Source organism: Pituophis catenifer, unplaced genomic scaffold (assembly GCF_029215685.1).
Source record: "Pituophis catenifer annectens isolate HBS135680 unplaced genomic scaffold, rPitCat1.0.hap2 SCAF_2, whole genome shotgun sequence".
NCBI classification, from domain to species: domain Eukaryota; kingdom Metazoa; phylum Chordata; class Lepidosauria; order Squamata; family Colubridae; genus Pituophis; species Pituophis catenifer.
This window is the reverse complement of record NW_027256882.1, coordinates 5,430,517-5,444,240: the sequence shown is the minus strand read 5'-3', so window position 1 is coordinate 5,444,240 and position 13,724 is coordinate 5,430,517. Positions and strand designations below refer to the sequence as shown.

Sequence of the window (13,724 nt, the reverse complement as noted above, 5' to 3'; positions counted from 1 at the left end):
GGCAGGACCCCCCTTTCTGCTCAGAGGCCCCCTTGCTCTGCTTCCCCTCAAGCCCTCTTTGGAGGAGCAGAAGGGCAGCAGGCACGGTCCACCCTGAGCATTTGTGGGGAGCCATTGGGGGGCATCCGAGACTCTCCTACATTCACCCAGCCATTTCATCCATTTCTCTCCTTCACAACTGGAGGGTCCTGCCCCATTTTGGCACCCAATGCCTCCCTCCCTCTTTGGGGCTCAGATTCAAATGGTATAGAGCCTCCTGCTCGATGGTATAAAGGGTGTAGGCCTAAGCAAGAGGTTGGACTAGATGACCTCCAAGGAATCCATCTGAAGCCGTTCCTGGTGTAGAAGACATTGCCACGGAGGGGAAGATCTGGTCTCTGGGAAAAAGGGGGGGAGTTCAATGGGGCAGCCCTAAGTGGAAGACCCCTCCCTTCTCCCCATCACCTCTAGATGCCCCTAGACAGCCCTCCAACTGAGCCTCGCCCTCTCCAGAGGTCATCCAGACTGACTCTGCACCCAGCACTCAATCACAGTGCAGATTACCTCATACAGGAGCCCACACTCTCCAACCAATCAACTACAACTCTGTGTTCTTGCCCATTTGGTCGGATTGGCCTAGGGTCTCCTGCCCGAACAGGGGGTTGGACTAGAAGACCTCCGAGGCCCCTCCCAACTCTGTAATTCTGGGTTCTCCACTTTGGTCTCTGCTTCGAACTGTCTCCTCCAGTGGGGGAAATCAAGAGAGACCCTGCCCAGAGACCGATGACACTGCATAAGGGGGAATTCTGATTGGTTCTGCTTCTTCCGGCTACTCTCCAGGCTGACTCAGAGAAGGAAGCTCCTTTTTAACCCTTTCCCCTCCACTCCACTGAAGATGATGGGACCCAGCCTGGGAACGAAACCTTCGGAAAGCGACCCACAAGTCGAGAGAACGAACCTTCTCCCCCCAAACTCTTTGATCTGCCACCCAGTCCAGACCCACCAGTTCCGCTTCTGGGGCTGGAAACGTCTAGGTCTCCCCATTCTTGGGGGGGGGGTCGTTGTGGGGCAGCATCCATGTGGGCTCCTCCAGCTGTTGATGTGGGTGGCGCTGTTAGGGATCCCTGGAAGCGAAGGGGGGAAGGAGATGCTGGGTAAGGAGGGGGCTGGGAGGGACCCACGGATGCTGGGGGGTGAAGAGGGGAAAAGGGGGGCTGAGACCCCAGGAGAGACTTTGGGAAAGGGGTAGAGGGCAAGAGAGGTGAAGTTTCCAAGCCTGAATCAGTTTGGAGCCCCCAAAGTTTCTTCCGCTAAAAGAGGAAGGGGAGGGAAAGCGAAAGAGGGAAACTGAGGCACTTTCAGACCTGAATCCACAAATGCCACCAAAAGTATAAGAAAAAGAAGTTTCACTTTTTCTTCTGAATCTCAAAGGCTTTGAAGGTCAAGCAAGAGTGGAGCTTCTTCGGGGGAGAATTTGGGGAGAAGACCAAGAAACCCCTCCCCCACCCCATAATCCCCAATTCCTCAAGCAGGACCTGGAGGGTGGGGGGAGGGGGGGCTTTGAGAGAAGGGTATTTGGGGGTCTGAGTTGCTCCTCGGAAATTAACTCCCCCAAACTCTCCCTTTAGTGAAGGGGGCGGGAGACCCTCCCTTTGAGGGGGTCTTAGGGGGGCTCTGGGGATGTTTTGGGGCAGGACAGGAAACTGCAACTGATTATCCCCACTAGGAATCTTTTCTCCATCTTTCAGGGTCCCTTTTCATTTCTTGCTGCAATTGGCTTGAAAACAGAACTTAAAACACAGCATATTATTGAGGAGTGAAAAGGGGCCTGAATAACCGACTTAAGTTTCTTCTCTGCGCCGAACTATCTCCTGCATCGGGCGAAGTCGAGGGAGGCTCTGCCCGGAGACCGATGACGCTGCAGAAGGGAGAATTCCCATTGGTCCTCCTGCTCTTTCTGGACACTCCCAATTCCGAAATTCGAGGAAAACGCCTCCCACCCCCAATCCAGACCCTCCGATTCCTCCTCTGGGGCTGGGAGCCTCCACGTCTTTCTCCCCTCTCTCTTTGGGGGCGCTTGTGGGGAGCCTCCATGGCTTTCCTTGGGGTCCCCCTGATGCTGCTGCTGGGGGCGCTGGCCCGGATCCCCGGAAGCGAAGGGGGGGAGGAGACCCCCGGTAAGGAGGGGGCTGGGCGGGGGAGGAGGGGGCTGGGAAGGACCCACGGAGGGAGGAAGGAATCCGATGGATCCCCAGAGCCTCCACCAGCCTCGATCTCTGAGTGGTCTCCTCCCTCTTCTTCCCCATATTACCCCCCCCCCCGGAGGACGGGGAGGGACCCTAATCCTAACCCTTCCCCCATGTAGCCAGGTGGGGGTCGCAGCCTCTCCTGTGCCTGGGTGGGAGGGGGCTGCATTGAAAGAGGAAGGGGAGGAAAAGCGAAAGCGAAAGAGGGAAACTGAGGCATTTTCAGCCCTGAAGCCCCAGAAGGGAAAAGAGGCATTTGAGCAAAAGTCTTTGGGCTTCTTCAGAAAGTTCCGTTTTTCTCCTGAATCTCAGATTGGAGGCTTTGGAGGTCAGGCAAGAGGGGGCTTCCGGCCCTTCTGGGGAGCCCCTGAATTGGGGGAGGAGACCAAGAACCCCCATAATCCCCCTGGAGGGGAGGGGGAAGGGAGGGAGGAGGAGGGGGCGGGAGACCCTCCCTTTGAGAGGCTCTTCGGGGGGGCTGCACTGCAGGGTCTTTTTGGGGAGGGGGAGAGGAAAGAGGGGTGATCCTCCACAGCCCCCCAAAGGGAGGGAGCTGGGCTGAAGATTGGGGGGAAGGAGAAAAGGGAGGAGAGAGGAAGGGAAGGTGGGGCTTGAACGGCAGGGAGACCCCAGGAGGGTAGGTCTAGATGTCCTCATTGTGGCCCCTCCCCAGATCCCCTCCCAAAGGAAGAGAGTGGGGGGGGATGGAAGCTACTTTCCCTCCAGCCCCTCCCCCCATCCTTCCTGCCCCTTGAGATCCAACCTTCCCTGCAGAGACTGAATGGGATCGCTGGACCGGTTGAGCTTCTGCCTGCCTTTTCCCACCCCTCCCCCTTTTTCCTCCCCTCCCCCCTCCAGACCCCCCAGGAAGCCTCCCTTCCTCTCTGGGACTGAGAGAGTTCCCCTTCCCTCCTCCAGGGGGCGTCCTCCGCCAGTCTCTCCAAGGAAGGTCCCCCGCAACTCCCCCCTCCCGAGTAGATCCCCCCTCCTCTCCCAGCGGCTGGGAACGATGGGCCCTGGAGTCCCTCCTGACGGCTTTCCTCCTCCCCCCCAGCCCATTTCCTGCTCCAGGTGAAGTCCGAGTGCCGCTTCCTCAACGGGACGCAGCGGGTGAGATACCTGGAGACGGGCATCTATGACCGGCAGGAGATCGACCGCTTCGACAGCGACCTCGGGAAATACGTGGCCGTCACTCCGTTGTCTCAGCCCGATGTGGACAGGTGGAACAGGGATGAGCGCCTCCTGCAGTACCAAAAGACCGCTGTGGATTCCTTCTGCCGGCACAACTACGGGGTGTACAGCTACCAGGCGGCCAAGAGGGAGGAGCGCCTGATTGGCCGGAGAGGTGACTCTGGGGGGGGGCTCTTCCCTGGGAGGGGGATGCCAGGACCCCCCTTTCCTTTCCTTTCCTTTCCTTTCCTTGGGATCCTCCCGGATGGAGGTTTTGCTCCTCATTTATTGATTTATTCTGCACTTTCAGATTGACAAAATCTTCTTCCCAGGATCCAAACTCTCCTCCTGCCTGGAATCTGGGATCCCTTTGATCCATTCCCCCCCCCCCACAAGAAAATCCATCCAGATAAGGTTTTTTTGGGGTGGGGGTGGGGGAGGGGAATCCAGCCAGGTCTCTCTCTCTCTCTCCTGCTCAATACTGGCAGTCCTCCACTTAACAACAGTTCGTTTAGTGACCGTTGAACGTTACAACAGCAGTGGAAACAAATGATGTATGACTGTTTTTCACACTTACGACCGTTGCAGCCTCCCCAGGGTCACGTGATCCAAATCCAGATGCTTGGCATCGGACTCGTACTTGTGACAGTCACACCGTCCCAGGTTCACTTGATCCCCTTTTGCGACCTTCCGATAAGCAAAGTCGTCGGCCAAACAGTGTCGACTGGCGGCCCCCAGGGGGAGGGCCTTTTCTGTGGGGGCACCTACTATCTGGAACGAGATCCCCCCGGAGATACGGAGGATCCCGGATCTACGCACCTTCCGTCGCGCTCTCAAGACCTTTTTATTCCATCAAGCTGGCCTGGCCTAATCTTTTCCCCCCTTTTTTCTTTTTAATGTAAATCTTAATCTGTTTTAAATTACTGGCGTGTTTTAAATCTGTTCTTGGGCCAAATTGTTTAATTCGGTTTTATTCTGCTTTTAAATTTTTGTATTTATGTGTTTTATTTTGTGGCTGTTCACCGCCCGGGAAGTAGGGCAGTATATAAATCCAATAAACTAAACTAAACTAAACTAAACTAAAGTCTGTGGGAAGCCGGATTCACTTAACAACCCTGTTACTCATTTAACAACTGCAGTGATTCACTTCATGACTGTGGCAAGAAAGGTCGTAACATGAGGCAAAATTTATTGAACAAACATCTCACTTAGCAACAGAAATCTTGGGCTCGATTGTGGTCCTAAGTCGAGGACTCCCTGTATCTACATATATATTTCTCTCTATCCCTGATTCACTTTTATCCTATTCAGGAACCTCCCGTCTCCCTCCCTCTTCCCACCCAGAAGCCCCTCCCTCTCTTCCTCTGCTCCAGAAATGCTGCTTTTGGCACTTTGGGATAAAAAAATGTGGGTTTCATTTTACCCAAAATAAAAAAAAAGAATTAGTGGATGCTTTTTCACCTGTCGACCCCTTTCTATGGATCTTCTGCTTTTTTTTCATCTTTATTCATTCAGAGTCATTTCCAGTCCAGCAGCTTTTCAATCCAATAAAGAAAGAAATGAGTAACAAAAGCAGCTTAAAAATTTGTCATCATGATTCAATGCTTAAACCGAGATGTAAAAACCCCAATAAGAGGAACCCTGATCTCTTCCGTCTTCCTTCCTGGGGAGGCTCCTGATTTGGGGGGGAGAGTCCAAAAACACCCACAAACCTTAAAACTGAATTTGGGGTCATAAGGAACAAATTGGGCCTCCATTCAGCCCTGAAGCCTCAGATTCTTTCCTTCTCTCTTCCAGATTCCTTCAATGTTGCCTACATTTCCTTTTCTCCTTTTATTTCTTTGTCTAATAAAAATATTTTTATAGGATATTTTCATGGAGATAATAATATTCAGCTATATAATTTGTTTCTGGACGATGTTTAAAGTTTATTTTCCCCCTACAAACAGCCCAACATTCTTGTCATCTGGTATAATATTTGAAATAATTCTCATTCCAATAATATTTAACAGAGAGATTTCACTTTCACTTTTATTAATTTATCTAGTGATTTTTCATAACCTCCGAAAGTGCCCCAAGTGCCAATTGTGTTGGTGTTGTGAGTGTGTCTCTTTTGTGTTTCTCTCAGGGCCTCCCTCCCTCCTCCCTCCTTTTGGGGGTCTCTGGGGGGATTTTCCCTTCAGGGAAAGGAGCTTCATCAGCTGCCCAAAGACTCCAAAGCCCATGCTCCCCTCCTTCCTTCCTCCCTACCTGGTTCAGGGACAGGACCAAAATCTCTGGATGGTTTGTTGCTTTAGCTGCTAAGATTTATCCACATAAACAGAATGCATTTTTATCATAAATCCAAAACGGTGATCCTGAATTTCATTGTGATTCATATAATTTCATCATCATTTTTACTTCCATGAAAATACTTCAGACAAGAGTCCAATAATTCTCCAGCTGTTCCTGTTCTTTATTAAAAGAACAGGAATATTTATTAAATTCTGTGTATTTAGAGCCAATTGTTGGTCAGGCTCCAGTTGAGGAGACCTGAAATCACAGGATGTTTCTTGAGTCTCTTTGGGGAAATTTTCTCTTTATTTTTTTTTTTATACTTCTGAGCTGACTTTTCTCTGGCCACCAAGAGAGGCTCTCAATCTTCCCTGAACTCTCCCAAAAATTATATATATGTATATAAAGAACTTAATGAATCCTGCTGAATCAGTCTGCCTGTGGGTGCTTTCTGGATTTGATTTTTACAAGAAACTCTGATTTATATCTGTCTCCTATTTTACTACATTAGGCATCAAGCTTGATATCAAAAAGAAATCTTGAATGACATGATGTGGGGCAGATAAAATGTACTTTGTCCTCCTGCTGTTTTAAATCAAGAGGTCTCTATTTGTCTATTAAATTGGATTCCTGGAAGGGCCGAGGGAGAAAGTTGTGTCCCTTGGGAGGCACTTAAAAGGAAAAAAAAATACCTTTTTCTGATCCAATTAAAATCTCCAGCAACTCCCATCTGGCCAAATTGGAACCCCAAAATCTTCACACTACAGTATTGTAAATAAGGAGGTTTGGGATGGGCTATAAAAATAAACATGGAAAAATACCAAATTGCAGCTTTTGAATTTCCACAGATTTAATATCTGATCCTTCCATTTTCTTGCTAAAAGTCTTTTTCTCATCCAAAATTTGCATTTCCTGTTGAAAAAAAAAAGGCCATTTTCAGTTTGTAAAGCCTCTGCCTTCTTTTAGCAATTCCACAAAGGCCTTTAATGTCCCAAGAGGCAAATGGGATTTTCCTGGAAAATAAAAAAAACTCACACCTGAAATGCTGCTATTTGTCTGCATGGAAACCTGACCAGATCCCAGATTGGAATTACAAAGAACCATTTAAAAATGGGTTCTTCTTAAGCATCATAGAATTTACTGTTAATAAGAAAATCCCTCAAGAGAAAAAAAAATGGTTAGCAAAGGACTCTGGGCTGGAATGGATCTATTGTCAACTCTCTTGGGGGGCTCATCCAGACTAACCCCCCCCCCATTAATCCATGCAAGAGTTGTGCCAGTTGGAGCATTTGCTGAAGGAGGAGATCAAGATCCCAGATCCCCTCTGGATCCCTTCCCCACTCCCTGCCCCCCTCATCCAGGGCAGAAGCTTCCCTCTGGGAGTCAGAGGGACCCCTCCCCACCTCCTTCCCCAGGAATGGCCGGTCCCTGCGGCTGGGAAGGAGGCCGGCTGGGTGGGTCTCCCTTTGTTTTGTTTTTTTAAGTAGTTTTTATTGAATATAGATATTAAAAAAGACATACATAACATATACACAACAAACATTTATACAACATATACACAAAAAGAGTGTAATTTCTTCTTAAGCATTTTTTCAGAGTGACGTTCTACAATTCTACTTATTTTTATTTATTTATTTATTTGATTTGATTTCTATACCGCCTACTCCCGAAGGACTCAGGGCGGTGCACAGCCAAATAATAAAAACACATACCATACAAAATTTAAAAGTAGAATAAAATCAAATTAAATAATTTTGGCCCCGACAAATTTAAAACCCCAAACTTTTAAAACCAATTTAAAATTGAATGTATAAAATACTAAAAGATATTTAAAAATTAAAAAACTTTTATAAAAGAGGGAGAAAATTAAGCCAGGCCCGCCTGGTGAAATAGTAAGGTCTTTAAAGAAGGTGCGGCGGAAGGTGCGCAGATCCGGGATCTCTGGGGGGAGCTCGTTCCAGATAGTAGGTGCCCCCACAGAGAAGGCTCTCCCCCTGGGGGCCGCCAGTTGGCATTGTTTGGCTGACGGCACTTATGATATATTCCTTCACCTCTCCTTAATCTAATAATATTTTTTATTATATATATATATTTAAATCGGTAATATTTCCCCTATATTTTTTGTATATTTCTGATTTTTAACCAATTGTACCAATTATTCCATATTTTATAATAGTCTGATTCTTCCCTTTCTTGTAATTCTTTGGTTAACCTATCCATTTCAGCGCATTCTAAAATTTTCCCTATTACTTCTGTTTCACTTGGTATTTTTTCTTGCTTCCAATTTCTTGCGTAGGTTATTCTTGCAGCAGTTAATAAGTGAATTGTGAGATATTTGATATCTTTAGGGTATGATTTGTTAAAGATTCCTAATAAAAATGTTTCTGGTTCTTTTTCAATCTGTGTTTTTGTTATTTGTTCCAACCATTTTTTGATGTTAGACCAAAATTTCTTTGCTACTGGGCACGTCCACCATAAATGATAGAAAGTCCCTTGTGCCTTTTTGCACTTCCAACAAATCGGGCTATTTTTAGGTTGTATTTATGCCACCGATAAAAGATTTTCAGTTGGTTTTCCTTGTACGCCGTTGCTTTCCTTAAATTTAGGTTTACCTGCCAGAACTTTTCCCATTTTTCCAAAGGTATTGTGTGTTTGATATTTTGAGCCCACTTGATCATCGTTTCTTTGACTGTCTCTTCTTCCAATTTATAGCGTAGGAGAAATTTATAAATTCTACTAATTAATTTATTTTCTGAATCTAATATAATTTTATCTATTTCTTGTTTTTGATTGTAAATTTCATATGTTTTTATATGTTCTCTATATTTGGATTGTATTTGAGTGTAAGTCCACCAGTCTATTCCTCTGTGTAAGTCTGTCTCCAATTGTTGTTTTGTCTTTAGTTTGCCTTGATAGTCAATTATATCTTTATATCTAATTATTTTTGTCTTATCTGTTAAATTTGGGTGCCTAATTGATTCAGCCGGTGCTAGCCAATTTGGTATCTTCATATAATGTTGTTTTTTAATTTTAAGCCAAATTTGTAATAATGAGTTCCTTATTGTGTGTCTTTTAAAATATGAATGTGTTTTGTATTTCTCATCCCACATAAAGGAGTGCCAGCCAGTTTGAAGTTCGTGTCCCTCAATTGTTAAAGTTCTAGAGTCCTTTAATTCTATCCAATCTTTGACCCACGATAGTACTGCTGCTTGGTAGTATATCTCCCAGTCAGGGAGTGCAGCTCCTCCTCTATCTTTTGTATCCTGAAGCAGCTTAAATTTTATTCATGGCCTTTTCCCTTGCCATATAAATTTAGATGTTATTTTGTTCAGCTTTTCAAAAAACGGTTTATCTATTTTAATTGGGGTGACCTGAAACAAATATATCCTTGAGAGAGATCATGAGATCCCCCAAACCTTTTCTGTCCTTCCTGCTCTGAAAGGGGGATTCAGGGTCTCTCATCTTCAATGGGAGGAGAAACTTTTCCTTCAGGGGATTCTGGCAGTTATGGGGAGCAAAGGGCTGCCCCCCCCCATTGGGCTCCTTTGCCCTTTCCTTCAAAATGCCTCTTTCTGTTGAGGCTGCCTAAAATTTGGGGGTTTTGAAGCCACATCACATTTTGCACTTTTTCCCCCTGAAATCTTCTGCTGATTTTTTTGTTTATTTCTGCATCTTGTGGATCCTAAAGGGAGAAAAGGGAAAGTGGAAGGAGAAATTTTCTCCCTCCAAATAAAACTTTTTGAAAAGTGATTGAAACACCAAAGAAAAATGGGACAAAGATCTTCTCTTCTCTTCTCTTTCTCTCTCTCTCTTTCTTTTTCTTTCTTTCAGTTGGCTAACCTCCGCATGAAGCCGCTGGGTGAGGCCATCCGTCACCAGGGCTGGAGGTCTCCTCCGTCTGCTGATGTGATAAGGTTTCATCTCCACCTCTGGGGACCCAGGAGATGCTGAGGCTGCCCCCTCGAGGGTCCTGGAGGCTGTGGGGGGAGGGGCTGAATGGGGGATTAGGGGCTTCGGCTGAACCCTGGAAAGATCAAAGGGCTTTGGGTGTTGGGAGCCCCAAGATACGAGACTTTAGCCAACTTCCTTCTGGGTGGAGCTGCATTGTCCCAGAGACCCAGTTGGCAATTCTGGAGATTCTCCTGGACTCCCGGAGAGCAGGGGGCAGTCACGGCTAGGAGAGTGTCTGTAAGACTTTGGGTTAGTTGTGGCCACTTTGGCAAATAAATTTAATAAATAACTAAATTTACTAAGCAAACAAACAAACAAACAAATGTTGTGGTATTAGACTTAATTAAAAATCTGGTTTCATAGGGAGGATGGGAAGTTTGGGGAGGGTGGTGGGGGGGTGAAAAAAGGGGTGAAAATGTAATTGTAAAACTTTTGCAATAAAAAAAAAAAAATCTGGTTTCATTTTCAACGAGATCCCAAGAATCATCCGACTCGTGCTGCGTCTGTTCTATCCATCTTCTGCGTCTTTCTTTCCTGTTGTGTCTCTCATGTCCCTCCTTCTCCTCCTTCCCTCCAGCCAAGCCCACCGTCACCATCTCCCCCACCAAGATGGAGCCCTCTTCCCCCAACACCATCCTCCTCTGCATCGCGACCGGCTTTTACCCCGTGGAGATCGAGGTCCAGTGGCTGAAGAACGGGCGGCCGGAGGAGGAGGGCGTGGCCTTTGGGGAGGAGCTCCAGAACGGAGACTGGACCTACCAGCTCCAGGTGATGCTGGAGACCCAGCCCCAACGGGGGGATGTCTACACTTGCAAGGTGGAGCATGCCAGCCTGGAGGCCCCCATCACTGTCCAGTGGGGTAAGCCCCTCCCTCCCCTCCTGGTCTGTGGACCCCATCCTGCCCTGAGAAGGGGGAGAGACCCTCCCTTTGGGGGGAACCAGAATGGACCCTCCTGGGGGAAGGTGGGCCTGATCCTCCTGCTCAGGTGAGGCTCCTTCTCCTTCCCCAGAGCCCCGTTCCTCCAGCTCTGCCAGGAGCAAACTCTGGACGGGGATCATGGGGGCCGTGATAGGAGTGGCCTTCCTGGCTGTGGGGCTCTTCTCCTACCTGAAGAGCAAGAAAGGTGAGTCTGGGGGGCTGGAGGGGAGGTTGTGGGGAGGGGACCCTCTAGGGGAGGCCTCTCCTCAAGCTTAGCAGGTGGCCAAGAGGGGCCCCTGGAGGAATATTTGTGGGAACTACTGTTCGCCAAGCGGTTATTAAGTGAAGATCCTGCAAACTATTATGGGCTATCAAAGGGGATAGGGACACCCCACCAGTCCTCCAGCCCATGAAGGTTTCTGATTGGGTCTTTTTCTCCTTCCAGCAATTCCCATCCAACCTCCTGCAGGTGAGTTTCTCCTCTTCCCCCTTATCTGAACCCCTCCTACAAGTTATTGGTGGTTTTTAAATTTCCTTAATTGTTCCTTTAAAAAAACATACCTGGACAATATCTCCTTGCTGTAAATACAGCAGATTTTTGATTTTTGGCAGCTTTTCCTTAAAGAACTCTGAAAAAGTATTGCAATCAAAAACAAAACACACACAAATGCTAAAATCTTGCCCAAAATTTTTCCAAGTTTTGGGAAATTGCAAAAGGGAAGGGAAGGTGGGGGCCATTCCTTCCCATTCCTCCCTTGGGGAGGGAGCACCCCAGGTTTAGATTCCCCCACGGATTTTGTAAGCACCCCACCCATTCTGTTAGGGTCACTGTGGAGGGGGGTTCCCGAGGGTATCCAGGTGACCCCTATGCTACTATGCACTGCGGTATTGTAGGCCACTTCAGCAAATGGCAGGAGAGCTGCCCAGCTAAATTGCTGATAATGAACATAGCATCTCAGGTATTGTTCTATCATTGCATTAGCTCGTTCTCTACCTCCGTTCGCCCTCGGGTGGGAGGTGGAGCTCAGTCCTTGAGATGAACCTATCAAGTTAATGAACTCCCTCCAAAACTTCGCCCTGAACTGCACCCCACCCTCCGGTCCGAGAGGATCCTTCTTGGCACCCCATACAGACTCCTTTGGGTTCATCAGTTGGAACCTGGACAGGCTCTTCTTCCTGACCCCCCTTCTCCTTGTGAGGATTCCCACAATTTCTGGCCAAGTGAGCCCAGGCTCCCCCCTTTGCTGCCACCCCCATCGTAGCCCCGTCTTCTCTCTTCATATGAAGCATCCCAGCCTTTTCCTCCCTGAAATGGGCGGATTCTCCCTCTATGTGTCCCTGCCTGTCAACCACCCCCCTGCAGTGTGGGTCTGCCTTGGGGGTGGGGGATGAAAGGGAAGAAGAATATGTTATTTACGGTAAAAGTGTCTCTTTATATTCTGATTTTCTTCCCCATCTCTTTTTCTACAGCACTCATGAATTAATCCTGCTCTCCGATGCAAAAGCGTATTTTTTCTTTAGTCACTGATGACTCTTTGTCCTGTTTGCAACCTGTGAGAAATGGAGGCTGAAGGTGGCAGTTTGGGGGGAGGAGGAGAATGGCAGCCTGGACCTTCTCCTGCTGAGACACACATATACACCCCAGCTTCCTTTCAGGGCCTCCCTTTCTTGTGAGGGAGGGGTGGAGACCATCTAGACTGTCCCCAGGGATGCTAGGTGGACCTGTCACTCTAGACCCCTCAACTCTCCTGGCTTTGAACCCACAGCAGCTTCATCTACATTATTCTTCCTCCCACTCACTTCCCTTCCCTTCGCTTTGCTATAAAAGAATAAACTTCAGATGTAAGAAAACCCTGGAATCCTCCCTTCCTCTTCCTCTTCCTCCTCTTCCTTTTTGCTGCCCCCGCAGGAGGCTCCTCCCTCCGCTGCCTCTGGATCCACCATCCAGGCTACTTTTGGTCCGAAGCCAGAACTGGTTCAGGAGGAGGGTGGGCAGATCCAGGGAGGCAAAGGGGCAGGACCCCCCTTTCTGCTCAGAGGCCCCCTTGCTCTGCTTCCCCTCAAGCCCCCTTTGGAGGAGCAGAAGGGCAGCAGGCACGGTCCTCCCTGAGCATTTGTGGGGAGCCATTGGGGGGGGCACCCGAGACTCCCCTACATTCACCCAGCCATTTCAGCCATTTCTCTCCTTCACAACTGGAGGGTCCTGCCCCATTTGGGCACCCAATGGCTCCCTCCCTCTTTGGGGCTCAGATTCCAATGGTATAGAGTCTCCTGCTTGATGGTATAAATGGTGTAGGCCCAAGAAGGGGGTTGGACTAGATGACCTCCAAGGAATCCATCTGAAGCCGTTCCTGGTGCAGAAGACATTGCCACGGAGGGGAAGACCTGCTCTGTGGGAAAAAGGGGGGGAGTTCAATGGGGCAGCCCTGAGTGGAAGACCCCTCCCTTCTCCCCAGCACCTCTAGATGCCCCTAGACTGCCCTCCAACTGAGCCTTGTCCCCTCCAGAGGTCATCCAGACTGACTCTGCAGGACTCCAGTGGCCTCAACCACCGAGGCAGAATTTCCCCCTCCCCTTCCTCATCTGGGGTCTTGGGGCCACCACAGGAACAATAATTATAAGAAATAACCAACAGAACTCAACAGAAGAAAGACAAAAACCTCCTTCAATGCATTTGGGTTGACATAAAAGGGAGGGAAAGAGGGATGGGGGAATATTCTGAGCCTCCCAACCTTAGCTGAGGCCCGTAGGAAGCTCCCCCCAAGAGTCATGGGGGGCTTGGACTCCCCTGGCCTCACCTGGGAGGCAGGTTCTGCGCCTGGTGGAAGAGGAAAGAGGCTCCTGGGAAACCCAGCAGACCAGAGGCCGCCTTGAAAGCAGCCCCCCCTCCTTTCCCCCCATACGGGGCCTTTGCCACCAGGGGAGGGGAGACCCTGGACGGGGCCTTCTCCAACCCCCAGGGAGCCTTTGAGGCCGCCCCTCCCCCTCCCCCTCCTGGCCCCTCCGATCCTCTCTCTGGGAGGCTCCGGTCAGCAGAGAAGCCTTTAAGGTTCATCAGGGAGGACCCAGGAGAGAACTAGGGAGACTGTGGCCGGCAGAAGCCATGGAGGCTCTACGAGGAGATTCCTTCAAGGGCAGAAATTGGAACGTATTTAAAGAGGCTGCAATGAATGGACAAGACACTG

General features: G+C 48.8%; 1 pseudogene; it reads left to right on the top strand.

The window, feature by feature from the left end:
- The first annotated feature begins 1,891 nt into the window (after positions 1-1,891).
- LOC139311677 (H-2 class II histocompatibility antigen, E-S beta chain-like) lies at positions 1,892-12,390 on the top strand (annotated as a pseudogene).
- The last annotated feature ends 1,334 nt before the right edge of the window (positions 12,391-13,724 follow it).